This window comes from Pipistrellus kuhlii, unplaced genomic scaffold, assembly GCF_014108245.1.
Source record: "Pipistrellus kuhlii isolate mPipKuh1 unplaced genomic scaffold, mPipKuh1.p scaffold_m20_p_6, whole genome shotgun sequence".
Classification (NCBI taxonomy): Eukaryota; Metazoa; Chordata; class Mammalia; order Chiroptera; family Vespertilionidae; genus Pipistrellus; species Pipistrellus kuhlii.
In genome coordinates, this window is record NW_023425562.1 from 40,897,323 (window position 1) to 40,913,227 (window position 15,905).

Genomic DNA, 15,905 nt, shown 5'->3' on the forward strand with positions numbered 1-15,905 from the left:
TTACCCTTTTCAATTGGAAAACAGTAGTTCTCCCCCACCCTGTATTTCTAATGGAGCTTGAAATTAACATAGTGATTTTGTTATAATTTACTTTTTATTATTGTGGGGCTGAAAATTGGAAAATGTTCATAGAGTTTTTAGAAAACATTGCTTAGTGTTAAAGTATATCAGCCAAAGGAGACAATTTTTTTTTATAATGCCAAACACTGTGACCGATTGTGACTTTGAGTGTATCACATTATTTTAATTGATTTCTTCAGAAAGGAAGGTAAGCCAGAAAGCCAAGAGTGGGTTGGTCACCTTAACTGTGAGTGAATCCCTCTTCACTAAAGAAGAGCATGGCTTCCTTAAATTAAAAGGGAAATGGTCCATCCTCATTCCTCTATTCTGCCTAAGTCTGACAGAACATGAGCGTTAACCTTCTGAAGTTAGTATTCTATATTGGCTCGTTGAAGCTGCTGTTCACAGGATTTTGATTCATGTGTACTTAGTCTCTACAGAAGAAAGGAGACCAGAGTTACTGGGTGTTCCTTTGACACTGAATCTACTCCCCCTTCATTTTATTTCTCCTGTACAGAAACCTTTAATTCCTCCTTCGCTTCAACTGGCTGGAGAGTGAAATAGAACTCTAATATGAGGATTCTGGTTTATTCTTGATAACGTATTATTATGTTTTAACATTTAAAACTCATTGGATAGAAAGTAAAAGTTACAGTGTCAAGAGGGTATTTGTTCTGAGTTCTAATAGGAAATGTATTGAGGCCTCTAATTTTAGCCAAAGATGATGATGATGATGATGATGATAATGATGATGATGATGATGATGATGATGATGATGATTAGAGGGCCAGTGCACAAAATTTGTACACTTGGGGGAGGAGGGGGTGTCCCCTCAGCTTGGCCTGTGCTCTTTCACAGTCTGGGAACCCTTGGGGGATTTCTGATTGATGGTTTAAGCCCACTTCACATGGGAAGCAGGCCTAAGCCATTAATTGGACATCCTTAGCACTGCCTTGGAGGCGGGAGAGGCTCCTGCCACCGCTGCTGCACTCAAGACATGAGCCTGGCTTCTGGCTAAGTGGTGTTCCCCCTGTGGGAGTGCACTGACTACCAGGGGGTAGCTCCTCATTGAATGTCTGCCCCCCTGGTGGTCAGTGTGTATCATAGCGACCAGTCGTTCTGCTGTTTGGTTGTTTTGCAGATTAGCCTTTTACTATATAGAACTAGAGGCTCAGTGCATGAATTTGTGCACGAGTGGGGTATTGCCGGCCTGCCCCAATGAGGGCTGATTAGAGGCAGGCCAGTAAGGGTTAGGGGGTATGGAAGGTCGTCTGTCATGGCCTCCGGGGAGCTGATTGGGGGCGGGGATGGCCAGGGGAATGGGCCACATGAGGTTGGGGGGCAATCAGGACCCTGATTGGGCTGGTTGGCTGCCGCAGTGCATGTCATAGCAACCAGTCATTCCAATCACTGGGCTTTTTATATATAAATATAGATATAGATATAGATATAGATATAGATATAGATATAGATATAGATATATATATAGATATAGATATAGATATAGATATAGATATAGATATAGATATAGATATAAATTAAATATAAATTAAATATAAATTAAATATAAATTAAATATAAATATAAATATAAATATAAATATAAATATAAATATAAATATAAATATAAATATAAATATAAATATAAATATAAATATAAATATAAATATAAATATAAATATAAATATAAATATAAATATAAATACTATATATATATATATATATATATATATATATATATATATATATAATTTTTTATGTACCCCAGGCATGAAACAGCTCTGGCCACCTACATAGGCATCAAGCTAGGATGAACTAAGGACTGTACATCTGCTTTGCCCCTGATTTATATAAGAGTAACACCACCAATCAGGTGACTCCTTGCTCACTGACAGGGGGTTTAGCCAAAGATTGTTAAGTATAGTTTTACTCAGTCTTAGGAAGTGGTCTTAGCCCTGGATATACATTAAAACCACTTGAAACTTTAGTAAATACTTATGCCTATTTCCCACTGACTGAAAGCTCAGCATAATTGATCTGGGATAGGCTGGGCCATGGCATAACTTATATTCATATTGTCACTGTCATACAGAAGGTTTTGAGAACCTGTCATAAAATATAAATAGACTTTCTTAGTACCTAAGGGAACCTCACTGAATACTTGGCTGATGTCTGTGGATCTTGGTGCTATAACCTTGCCTACTTGGGAAAAATCTTACCTAGTATTCTGTCCTTTTTAAAGTTGGAATGGCCACACTGTCTTTGACTTGGAATGGTTACAAGAGTTCTAGAGAACCATGGTTAGATTCATGTCACTTTGGGGGACTTATAAGTAGTCCATTTGGAACTGGTCAACAACTGTTTGAACACTTACAGCATTCCCAGCAAGGCTGAGAACATGATTTTTGTATTTTTAATTTATTTTGAACATTTACCTAAAGAGGACTTCTATCTAAGGTATTTTGTACACATTGTTAGAATCAGTACATAACATCCTTTAAAACATTAAATAAAGTCCCTTGTTCAAGTAAATTTTGCCTAATGGTTTAATGGTTTTAACAGTTGTCCATTCATTACTGCCATGGTATATGAATACAAGGAGGTGATGATCAATGAGGTAATTACTGTGAAGGTGGAGTTTCAAAGTTAAAATAGACGTCTTGGCCAGACCCAAACTGTAGTTAATTATTTCTACCCTCCTCAATATGCTAAGTAAGTGAAAAATTCTCCATGTGTTCTTGTTTTTTTTTTTTTGTTTGTTTGTTTTTTTAATCTTTATTGTTCATATTATTACAGATGTTCCTCTTTTTTCCCCCCATAGCCACCATTTACCTGTTCTCAACCCACCCCTGGCCCTTGCCCCACTACTGTCCTTGTCCATAGGTGTAAGATTTTCTCCAATCTCTTCCTGCATCCCCACACTCTTTCCCCCAAGTATTGTTAGTCTGCTCCCTTTTCATGTCCCTGATTCTATTATATTCACCAGTTTATTCTGTTCATTGGATTTTTTTTTTATTCATTTGATTTTTAGAATCACTTGCTGATATGTATTTGTTGTCACTTTGTTGTTAATAAATTTTTATCTTTACCTTTTTCTTCTTCTTCCTCTTCTTAAAGAATACTCTTCAGCATTTCATATAATACTGGTTTGGTGGTGGTGAACTCCTTTAGTTTTTTCTTGTCTGTGAAGCTTTTTATCTGACCTTCAATTCTAAATGATAGCTTTGCTGGGTAGAGTAATCTTGGTTGTAGGTTCTTGCTACTCATCACTTTGAATATTTCTTGCCACACCCTTCTGGCCTGCATAGTTTCTGTTGAGAAATCAGCTGACAGTTGTATGAGTACTCCCTTGCAGGTAACTAACTGTTTTTCTCTTGCTGCTTTTAATATTCTCTCTTTGTCTTTTGCTTTTGGCATTTTAATTATGATGTGTGTTGGTGAGGTCCTCTTTGGATTCCTCTTTTTTTTTTGGTTCTCTGTGATTCCTGGACTTGTAAGTCTATTTCTTTCATCAGGTGTAGGGGAAGTTTTCAGTCATTATTTCTTCAAATAGGTTTTCAATATCTTGCTTTCTCTCTTTTTCTGGCACCCCCATAATTTGGATGTTGGTACACTTGAAGTTGTCCCAGAGGCTCCTTACATTATCTTCGTATCTTTGGATTCTTTTTTCTTTTTGCTCTTCTAGTTGATTTTTTTTTCTTTTTTGTATTTCAAACCTTTGACTTGATTCTTGTGATCCTCTAGTCTGCCGTTGGTAATCTGTATATTATTTTTTATTTCAGTCAGTGTATGCTTAATTTATGACTGATCCTTTTTTATTCTTTTGTCGTTCTCACTAAGATCCTCGAGGTTTCTAGAAGATTCTTGAGTAATCTTATAACTGTGGCTTTGAACTCCATATCCAGTAGTTTGCTTTCTTCCTGTTCTTTCATTTGCGACATGTTTCTTTGTCTCTACATTTCAGCTGCTTCCTTGTGTTAATAGAGTGGCCCTGTGTGGTAGGTTTTCTAAAGGGTCTAGTGACTCAGACTCCCTAATCACCTGAGGTAGACACTCTTGGTGCAGTTTTGTTGTAGTTAAGCCTTGATTGCAGTTGGTATCACTGGATGGGATTGACCTCCAGGCCAATTGGCTGTGAGGACCCGCTGTGTCTACAATGGAAGAGCTGCTGTGCTGGAGATACCCTTATGGGGCAGGACTTGCTTCAGTGGTGCTCTGGTGCTCACTGAGTCTGCCCCGTGAGTGTATCACTTATGAATGTGAAGAGTTTTAATCTGGTATGGTCTCATGCTGACCACTGGATATAGTGGCTCTTGGATCTCCAAGGAGGTGCAAAGTCAGCCGCTGGCTGGGGCCACCCAGCAGGAGCTACAGAAAGATCTGCAGATTACTCCTCTTTATATCAGGTTTGGAAGTGCCCGGATGAGATCTAGCTGTGAAACAAGGCAGGCTGCTGCTTTCAGGCCTTGGCCCTTCTTTTGGTAACTTTGGGGCTCCCTGACATAGCTGATGCCTATTTGACAGGTATTGGGTTGAGAAAGGACAGGCCATTCATATGCAAAACTGCTGTGCATAGCTTGGGTTGGGTTGTAAATTGGGTGGGGCAGGGTCTCAGAGAATCACCAGGGTGGAGCAAACAGCAATGGCTCTCAGTCAGCCCTGCACCAGAGAGGTCCTGGAGCAGGAACACTGACCACTGTGAGCACCTTTGTCTGAAAGAAAGCCGTCCTTGCATTCAGGCCCGATGCCAGACAGTTCAGTTTCTCCCCGTATATGTCTGAGTCCCCAGAGTCTTGCCCAGAACTCTAGTTTAGAGCAATTGGGAGTTTGTATCTTTCTCTTGATTAAAAAAATCACCACACCCAGTTGCCAGCCCATTCTGTGCATGCCTCTGTACCTTCTATCAGTCTCAATGGGCTTTCTTCTTTACTTCTAGTTGTAGAACTTCCACTCAGCCAGCTTTCTTATGGTTCTGGATGATAGTTGTTCTGTGTTTTAGGTGTCATTTTGATGTGGTTGTGAGAAGTAGCAAGTACAGGCGTTTACCTATGCCACCATGTTGGTTCTCCTCCAAGTGTCCTTGTTTTGTCTGCTAATGTGCCTGGTCAGAGAGAGCATCTGATGACTGATTTTAGAGCTGATAGGCCATTAGCTAGAACATGAATATGAATATGCATATATATCAGGCACATATGCACACTTAGTGTTTTGTTCATTAGAAAAATCCTCCTTTTCCCTTTCACTAGCCTAGCTGATAATTTCATCTTTTCCATAAGTATACCAATGACTTCACTTTCAGATAAATTTGTTAACTTGTCCCAGCTACATCCTTTAATTCTAATTACTCTGGCCATTTTTGGAATGTCTTCATACAGAATACTATGTAATTCAAATAAAAAGTACAACCATTTTTTGTTTCTGTTTCATTTTTACAATGAATGAGAATGACAACATCAAATATTGGTGAGGCTATAGAATGACTAAAACTCTCTTGGAAACAAACCCTTAAAATAATTCACATGAGTAACAAGAGTCATTTTATAATAGTTCCAAATTCCTCAAGAGAATAATGAATACATATGTGATGGTGTATTCATGCATTGGAGTGCTATGCTTCAGTGGAAATGAAAATAGTATATACTCATTGCAACATGGAAACCAAATAGTATAATTTGAGACATATACAAAATTCATAATATAAAGAAAATGAAACTGGAATGTTTATATTTTGGTAGTAAAACTGAATAGGAAAGTGAGATGTGGTTACCAGTATTTTAAACACAGGGTGGTAATTCCCTTTTCAGGGGAATGAGGGATTTAGTGAAATTGGGTATGCATGAGAGGGCTTTGGAAGGTCTCATAATTGCATGAATATTCACTTTGCAATATATATGGAGAAGTTCATCCTGCTTGTATTAGTTCCTAGGGCCACTCTGACATATTCCCACAACACAGGGGGGCTTAAAACAACAGGAGGTACATCCTCATATGGTCTAGAAACTAGAAGTCTGAAATTCAGGTATTACCAGGGCCACCCACCCTCCTTCAAAAGTTTTTAATGGAAGGTAGTTTTAAAACTCAAAACCTGTACTGGAACTCAAGGTGTTCCTTTGGACAGGATGTCTCCCAGGTTTTTGTCCAGGTGGATTTGAAGAATGAAACCAAGAACAAAAGATGGTGTAGGAAAAGGTGGAAATGTATTGAGAAACAAGCACAGACTTTCATGTGGGGAGGCTCACTAAATCTCTTTTTCTTAGATTTACAAAGGCTGTAGTTCTTTGTGTCTTGATATCCCCTTTGATTGGTCAATATATGATAGCAGCTTCAGAGCCCAAACCTCATATGAGGTTCCCCTCATCTTTTCCCCTATTATTTTCCTATTCCCTTTGGCCTTCCTCTTCCCTCTCTGAATGAAGGGCTTCCTTCACTTTATTCTGTAAATGTGGACCTTCTGTAGCTCCCAGCTCCCTTATTCTATGAAAATGTATACCCTCTGGCAGCTCCCCTTTTCTGTGGATGTATACCTTCTGCAGCTACCAGCTTTGCAGCCCTGTCTGTGGTTTTCCCATGGACCCCTTAATTCCTAAAATTTCCTGCCTATTTCACACCTAAAATCTCCTTTCATTTTCTTTGTCTTTCAGATTCTGGTAGCACAGGGCAATTTTGGCTCCTGGCAGTAAAACTCCAGCCTCTGCCTCCATTCCACATGGTATCTTCCCTCTGAGTCCGTCTCTTCTCTTCAGGAAAAGGGGGGAACACCAGCCATATTGGATCAGGCCCCCTATTCAGTAGGAGGACTTCTTAATTTGATTACATTTGCAAAGATCCTTTTCTCTATTAAGGCTACTTTCACAAACATTAGGAGGTAGGACTTCAATACATCTTTTTAGGGACAGGATTCAACCAATAACACTCTTTTGCTGCACTTTCCCATATGTATTTTTTACAATAAAAATATAAAAGTCTTATTTTATTAAGATGTACTATTTAAAAAAAAATTTTTTTTAAATATATTTTATTGATTTTACACAGAGAGGAATTGAGAGGGACAGAGAGTTAGAAACATCGATGAGAGAGAAACATCGACCAGCTGCCTCTTGCACACCCCCCAATGGGGATGTGCCCACAACCAAGGTACATGCCCTTGACGGGAATCGAACCCGGAACCTTTCAGTCCGCAGGCCAACGCTCTATCCACTGAGCCAAACCGGTCCCGGCAAGATGTACTATTTTTAATTGAAACAAATTTGAATTTTTTTAAAAACAAATCTTTGACTATAGTGAAAGTTAGAAATTCCTATCTATGTTAAGTAGTTATTAGCATTGTGAATTATGATACTTTTGTTTTTATTATTATTCCTTAGGAAAATCATTCTCATACCTACTTATAGAACAACTCACATTTCTAAAATACATTTTAATTTACATGATATTTTCTTACCAGAAGACAGTTTGACTTAGAATGGATGTAGAGCCAATTGAAAAACATTACTAATTTTTATTTTGGTAGATTAATACTTTTAACATTTTCTATAAATGACATTATTTGAGGTTGTTGAAAGTATGATTAGTAATATGATTTTATTTAAAATCATATTAAAAAATTCAACCATATATTTGAATATTATATATTAATCAGAATAAGGCTTTCTAAAGAAATATAAGTTTAAATATGTCTATTTATGGTATGTTTTAGGTTTTAAAACTGTACTGAAAAATGTATTTGCATTTGGAGAATTAATGATATGTCCACAGAGCCAAACTGGTTTTGGCTAATTCATTAGTTTTTTGCTAATGATTTAAGCCCTTTATTTAACTGGTGTCATGTGTTTCCTACAAACCATATTCCCAACACTGAGTTAGGACCGTATACACTGTTACATATCTTCTAGAAAAAATCATAAAATATAAGGTATTTTCAGTAGAAAGCATTAAAAAAATTATTTCTCATCATAGAGAAGAATCTCTTTTAGGGTGAAAGTGTGGCATAGCACAAATTCTGAGGACCTGTTAGTATCAACAAAGCTGTTTTATTTTCATGTTTACATTTTAAAAATTGATATATTAATAATTTGTCAAATAGATCAAATGATAAATGTTAAATTCACAAAGATGATGCACTGTTAATCTCTCCTGTAGCCAGTCTCCAAACATGTGAAGCAAACAGAGACAAGACTGGAAGGAAAACTGACAAATCCTATGTGGCTGGGCACTTTGGCTAGTCATGCAGTATTTATTGCCATTTTTCCCAAAGCAATAGAATTGAAACTGGACACAAGGCCTCTCCCTCTTGCAGACTATTGATACTATGTGACAACGTTCTTGATAATTGAATGTGTGGAGGATTGATTTGTACTGACTCCAGGCATATAATAAAATTTCCATCATGCTCTTTCCAATTTTCTCGCGCCACAACAAAACAGACATGCCATAGTTTCTCCCAATCTTTCTGGTTGCCATGAATTCATGTTCTAATCCATTCCTCAGGAAGCCTCATGGGTATAATACTCCTTGAAGTTTTGCATGTTTATAAGTGATTTCAATACGCCTTTTATAATTGAATGTCAGCCTCGCTGAATCAAAAATTCTTCAGTTACATTTTTATTTCCTTGAATAGTTTGTAAATGTTACTCTTTTGCTTTCTGGCATAACATGTTGCTGTCAGAAGTCTGATGGCAATCTGATTATTTGGCTTTTAGGAGGAATTGGGGAAGATTGTCTCACTGAATATTATGAGTGTGATTCTCATCTACACATTGTATCTCCCAATGTGTAGGCTCATTTTTATTTTTAAGAAAAGTTTAAGGTAATTATTCTTTCAAATACTTATTTTACTTCTTTGGTTTTCTGCTTTGAGGACTCCAGTCATGTTCATATTAGATACACTTGACACCCATCCTCTGAGGCTTTTGCAATTGGAATTAAATGCTTGGAGTTGGCTGTCCTGAATGTCTCAATAATTTTATTTTTGAATTTGTATTTTGTAAATGATGCCTGATGGGGCAGTGGAGCAGGTCTGAGATATGGGGCCTTGTTTCACCAGTCCCATTGGGTGCAGCCTCCCCGCTGTCCTGCCTTCTTAGGGTGGGTATTGGGCACCATCCTTTACCCTGGTACTCTGAACACAGGACAACCTGTCACCATCACCCAGCACTTGGCAGGGCCAAAGCATGAGAAGGGAAAGTCTATGGCAGGCACATACACATCTCTGGGTCTTAGAAAATGGCAGAGCCCCAGTCATTGCCACCCCCGGCTGGAGTGGCATGGCTCCTTGGGCAGGTGGCTGGCCAGGTGAGCCTTTTGGTGGGGTGCAGGGAGCTGTGAGGATCTGTACTAACCTTTCAGACACCCCACCTAAGGGAGAGCAACATTAGTTAGCAAATAAAACATCACAGGTTGAGAAAGAGACATACAGAGAAATTTTATCTATTTATTTATTTTATTTTTTTAAAATATATTTTATTGATTTTTCCCCCCTCCCTCCTGTACATACACTCCCTCCCCAGAGTTTTATGTCCATTGGTTGTACTTATATGCATGTATACAAGTCCTTCGGTTGATCTCTTATCTCCTCCAGATCTCCCTACCCTCCCCACTATAATTTGACAGTCTGCTTGTTGCTTTACTGTCTCTATATCTATTTTTTGGTTCATCAGTTTATAATGTTCTTTATTATCCATAAATGAGTGAGGTCATGTGGTGTTTTTCTTTCATTGATTGGCTTATTTCTCTCAGCATGATGTTCTCCAATTCCATCCAGGTTGCTGCAAATGATGAGAATTCCTTCTTTTTTATGGCAGCATAGTATTCCATTGTGTAGATGTACCATTGTTTTTAGATCCAATCATCTGCTGACGGGCACCTAGGCTGTTTCCAAATTTTGGCTATTGTAAATTGTGCTACTATGAACATAGGGGTGCATATATCCTTTCTGATTGGTGTTTCTAGTTTGTTGGGATATATTCCTAGGAGTGGGATTACTGGGTCAAATGGGAGTTCCATTTTCAGTTTTTTGAGGAAACTCCACACTGTTCTCCACAGTGGTTGCACCAGTCTGAATTCCCACCAGCACTGCAAGAGGGTTCCTTTTTCTCCGCAACCTCGCCAACACTTGTCGTTTGTTGACTTGTTGATGTTGGCCATTCTGACAGGTGTGAGATGGTACTACATTGTTGTTTTGATTTGCATCTCTCGGATAATTAGTGACTTTGAGCATGTTTTCATGTGCCTTTTGGCCTTCCTCTGTCTTCTTTTGAAAATATTCTATTTAGGTCCATTGCCCATTTTTTAATTGGATCATTCATCTTCCTTTTATTTAGTTGTATAAGCTGTCTGTAGATGTTGGAGATTAAACCTTTATCAGTGGTAATATTTGCAAATATGTTCTCCCACACAGTGGGCTTTTTTGTTGTTTTGTTGATGTTTTTTTTTGCTGTAAAAAAGCTTTTTATTTTGATGTAGTCCCATTTGTTTATTTTTTCTTTAGCTTCCATTGCCCTAGGGGCAGTATCAGTGAAGAAGTTCTTTTGGCGTATGTCTGAGATTTTCCTGCCTGTGGATGCTTCTAGTATTTTTATGGTTTCCCGTCTGATGTTTAAGTCCTATATCCATTTTGAGTTTATTTTTGGTGTAAATTGGTGATCTAGTTTCATTCTTTTGCATGTATCTGTCCAATTTTCCCAACACCATTTATTGAAGAGACCGTCTTGATTCCATTGTATATTTGTGCCTCCTTTGTCAAATATTAATTGAGCATAGTGATTTGGGTTGATATCTGGGTTCTCTATTCAATTCCATTGATCTATATGTCTGTTCTTGTGCCAGTACCAGGCTGTTTTGAGAAGAGTGGCTTTGTAATACAGTTTGAAGTCTGGTATTGAGATCCCTCCTACTTTACTCTTCTTTCTCAGGATTGCTGTGGCTATTCGGGGTCTTTTATTGTTCCAAATGAACTTTTGGAGAGTTCTTTCTAGGTCAGCGAAATGTGCCCTTGGTATTTTAATGGGGAGTGCATTGAACCTATAGATTGCTTTAGGAAGTATGGACATTTTGATGATGTTGATTCTACCAATCCATGAACATGGTATGTTCTTCCATCTCTTTACATTAGGGGTGTCAAACTCAATCAGAGAAGGGGCCAAAATCTAAAATCCAGCCTAAATCGCGGGCCGAATGGTTTACTGAACAGTCATAAACTGTCATTGTGATGGAAACACAGCGGAGTGCAGTGATGACAGCGCGGTGCGGGCCACATTGCAAGGCCTGGCGGGACGGATTTGGCCCGCAGGCCTTGTGTTTGACACATGTGCTTTACATTTTCCTCTACCCATACAGAGAAATTTTAAAGTTACATATTTCAATACCTTTAACAGCACTTTTTCCCCCCCAATTTTTTTAATAAGAGCCCTAGTGTTTTCATTTTGTATCAGGTCTCATAAACCAGGCAGCCCATCCTAATAGGAAATTTTTGACCCATATATAACTCTATTTCTCTCTATCATCTCTATCTCTATCTCTATCTCTATCTCTATCTCTATCTCTATCTCTATCTCTATCATCTCTATCTCTATCTCTATCTCTATCTCTATCTCTATCTCTATCTCTATCTCTATCATCTATCTATCTATAAATAAAAGGCTAATATGCTAAGTATCCAACCATCTGACCCATTGCTATGACGCACACTGACCAACAGGGCCTCAATGCAGGAGTTACCAAGCTGCAATGATGTTCTTGGATGATGCACCCTGAAACCAGAGAGGAGGGAGCCCAATTCCTCTTGGGGTGGTGCGATTCCACCTTTGGCTGTGGGTTATGTTGTTCCTGGGGCACTATCAGCCCTGAATCTGGTTTACTGCACACTTGCAATTGTGTTCCACATCCTGTATGACAAAAACTTTGCAGAGTCCCTTCTCGCACTCCAGGACCCCTTGGGGGGTGTTGAAGAGCCGGTTTTGGCCTGATCCCCACAGGCCAGGCCAAGAGACTCCACCTGCTGGAGGCACCCCACTGCAGCGCTACCCCAGGTGCAGTTGGCCAAGGAGGGACCTCAGGAGGTTGGCTCCAGTGTGTGTCTGGCTCTACTTGCCCAGTTCCTGCTCCGCTGGCCATCTTCTAATTAATTTCCTTTCAATGTGCACGAATCTGTGCACTGGGTCACTAGTCTACTATATTATCCATTGACCCCTGAAGCCTATTAGTTTATTTTGTCTTTATGTTTATTTTCTTTAGCCTTCTCTTTTTTAGTTTTTACTTTACCTACTGCATTTTTTTGTGGTATCATTTGGTTCACTATGTTCCTTCTAATTTAGTTTCTGCTCTTGAAATGTAGTTTTTCATTGATGTGTCCCCAAACTTTCCCCTCCTTCTCTTTTAATAGAGCATTACTCCTAACTGCAATGTGAACGATCCTTGAAGTAAGCAAGCTAGAGAAGGAGACAAGGGAGCAGTTCAGTTTTGAACAACTTCATAATTTTTCAGGTTTTGGCTGTCTTTGGCATATTTTGCATAAACTTTCATACATAAAAACCTAGAAACTGTTTCAGAGCTTTGAGATTTTGTTACAGTGATACCTTTGTTGTTATTTTAAATCTGTATTGTAATGAGGAGATGATGGAAATTGCTTAAATCCCTCTTGAGTCATGCAGTTAGAAATATATTCAATTTAAAGGGGTAAATACTTGTTCTACATTTGCTATAAAATAAGTGAAGATGATACATTATCATTTTGGAAATGTGGAGAGAAATTTATTTTCAATTACTTTAAATTTATTATCTATTTTAAGTGAGATTTCAAGAGAATAGCAATCTATTCAGTCTTACATGAATGACTGGAAATACAGACAGATTTCATACACCATACAAATACAGCAAAATAAATGATATAAATAGCAGGCTATTCTCAGCATCAAAGACCTTTAATGATGGCTCTTCGCATATGAATTGTATTGCCTTAAAGCACTATTTGCCTATGATATTTTGAGTCATTCCAAAGGCTTGTCAAAAGATTGTATAGCAATTATTTTTCCAAATATCACTAGAAACAAAGTAAATAAGAAGTTGCCTGAGGAGTGAGGCTGATAATGCATGAGCATTACATATGTTAGACTCCAGACTAGAAATAAGTCTGACAACTCAGCATTTCAAAGTATGTAGGGTGATTACAACTATGGAGTTGCCTTTAGATGAGGAAAACAAAGCAATCTCTGACCTGCAATAATTCAGATTAAAATACATTAATATTTCTCTTGGTAAAATGATCCATAATAAATGCTAGGAATGTTGTAGTCATATCATAATTTTATTTCATATCTACCACAAATAAAAGATGGAATGTTAAAAAATTAACATAAATAATAATACAAGGTAATATATTATTCTCTTTATAAAGTTACCTTAGAACTTTGCTGTTGCATGTTTCTGTAGATTATTATACTGAGGGTTCTTTAAATTTTAAACACAGATATTTTCTATTGTGATAAAATCCCTATCCAAATTAAGATATCTTTTTATTAAAAATGTATTTTTATTTATTTCAGAGAGGAAGGGAGAGGGAGAAAGAGATAGAAACATCAGTGATAAAAGAGAATAACTGATTCGCTCTCTCCTGCCTGCTCACACTGGGGATCAAGCCTACAACCCAAGTATGTCCCCTGACCAGGAATCAGATCTGTGAACTTCCAGGTTATAGGAACCATGTGGGTAGGGTCAAACTGGAAAATTAACTCCTCTTAGAGAAACAAATGAAAAAAATCACATTTAAATCAATGATTATTCAGTTAAGATCCCCTAGTGTTACTGTATGAAATACCCAACAGATATGAAACGTGTTTCCTCCTTTGTTCTGAAAGCTAATAATGTGTGCTCGCTTTGGCAGCACATTTAATAAAAGCTAATAATGTAGTTATTGAGCCTTATTACCATAGCATTTTTATTATTGATCCTTCTTCCTGTTTTGATCAAGTCCTTTGAGAATCACAGAGCCTCTTGGGTAGCCTCGTTGAGTGTATCTCATTCCTTCTTCATCACAGAAATTAATTTTGTTTGTATTGTCTGAATTTTACTTTTTATTTGTCATTGTATTTTTTGAACCTTTATTCTGTATTAAACAATTGGACCATGTTCATTCTCATTTGCTGTTTAAACTTTTTGTTACCCATTTTTCTAAATGGAAGCTAAATGTCTGGCGAGGACTTGTGTTCTCTTTCTTGTCTGCTATAAACATTTCATCAAAGAATTATCAGCCACAGCAGGTGATTTCGGGGTGTAAGCATTTAAGATGCTCAGAGACTGGTTTCCTGTGTTTGATCATTGCACTCAACTTGCCTCTTGAATTGTTAGAGTGCACATGCTCTTCTCTTTGTGTGCTCTGCCATGTCCTCCCATTCACTCATGACGTTTAAATTGACTGATGGTCCAAGTAAATCAACCAGGTTCCTTTAAAACAGGATTTCTGACAGCCTTTGATGTCTTAATGCACAAAAGCAAGAGAGTGGCATGCATTTCCAAATATGTGAGCAGAGTAACTCTTTCTGAGGAAAGCAGATTAGGTGTTAGTTTGCCAAATTACACTCTGAGAAAAGACCTAGGTGGCTTTTTGTCTTTTTTTTACATTTATTCAATTGTCACTATAATAATCCAACATTCTATGTATTGAAAACATATTTCAACATCAGAATGAAACAGCAGTCTCTATAGTAGTACAGGTATTGATAACATTGCTTATTATTAAACTTAAGTTTCTAACTATTAACTTCGACTCATTGAATCAGTCACAGGAAGGCAGTCCCTTCTCGAGAATATATAAATACCGAAAGGTTGTGGTTTTTAACAGAAAAGTTAATAAAACAGCATGCTCTCTGTCATTTTTTCTTGCCAAGTGACAAGAAAATGTTTACAGAGATAAATCCATTTCTTTTCAATGCTGAATGTTGACTCAGAAAAATCTCTCCCCTTTGACTTTCCAAATGTTTCTGTTGGCTGTACCCCACAGTCTTTTAGTGCAAGATGTAGGGTTTCTGATGAATCATTTTCCTGTTGATCTAGATTATAAAACGTACCTAAATTAAACTTGGGTTTTTGATATCTGTTAATAGGCAAGTGACATTTGTCATTTTAACAGAGAAAATACAAACAATCCCAGTGCATACAATATGTGGAAGGGCCATTCTGTGAAGACAATCACCCCTCTGATTTAGTCCTTCTTCTTGCCTTTTCTCAAAGATGCCCCTTACTCAGAAATCAGTTGTCACGGTCTTTTCTTCTGTTTATCTCCTAGTCTTCCTATCCCAATGTTATTAACACATGCCAGGACTCATTGGTAAGAGAACTTAATGTATAGCTACTTCTTGACATATTGGCCACTAATAACTAAGAATATTGCTTATAGAATGGTGGTAAGATCTATTAAAAATACTTCTTTAGTGAGTAGGATGCTTCCTCAAGCAGTCTCTATGGAAGTGGTGGAGTGGGATGAACAACTCGAAGTTTATTGATAATTATAAACATGAGTATGGATTCCAAAGATAGTTTTAATTGTAAAGCGGTTATCGTTGAGAGTAAATTAAAAATCAGATTGTTGATAGTAAACTGTAATGCAGATATGACTATGAATGCTAATGTAGTGTTTTGTTTTTTTAAATAGTTATCTATGTTCAGGGGCTTGTATACTTTTTAATATCAAATCTATGCATATTTTTATTGTAGATTAGTTCAAAATGACCTGGCACATGAATCTTTATAAATCTTGTTAAAATTCATCACCAAATGATTCTGAAATATGTTTTGCTGACTTCTTTATTGGATGGCAAAATAAGTGTAACAGTTTTCCCAAATAATATGCATTAT

General features: G+C 37.5%; 1 pseudogene; it reads right to left on the minus strand.

The window, feature by feature from the left end:
• Positions 1-1,814: 1,814 nt before the first annotated feature.
• LOC118708565 lies at positions 1,815-1,959 on the minus strand (annotated as a pseudogene).
• Positions 1,960-15,905: the final 13,946 nt, after the last annotated feature.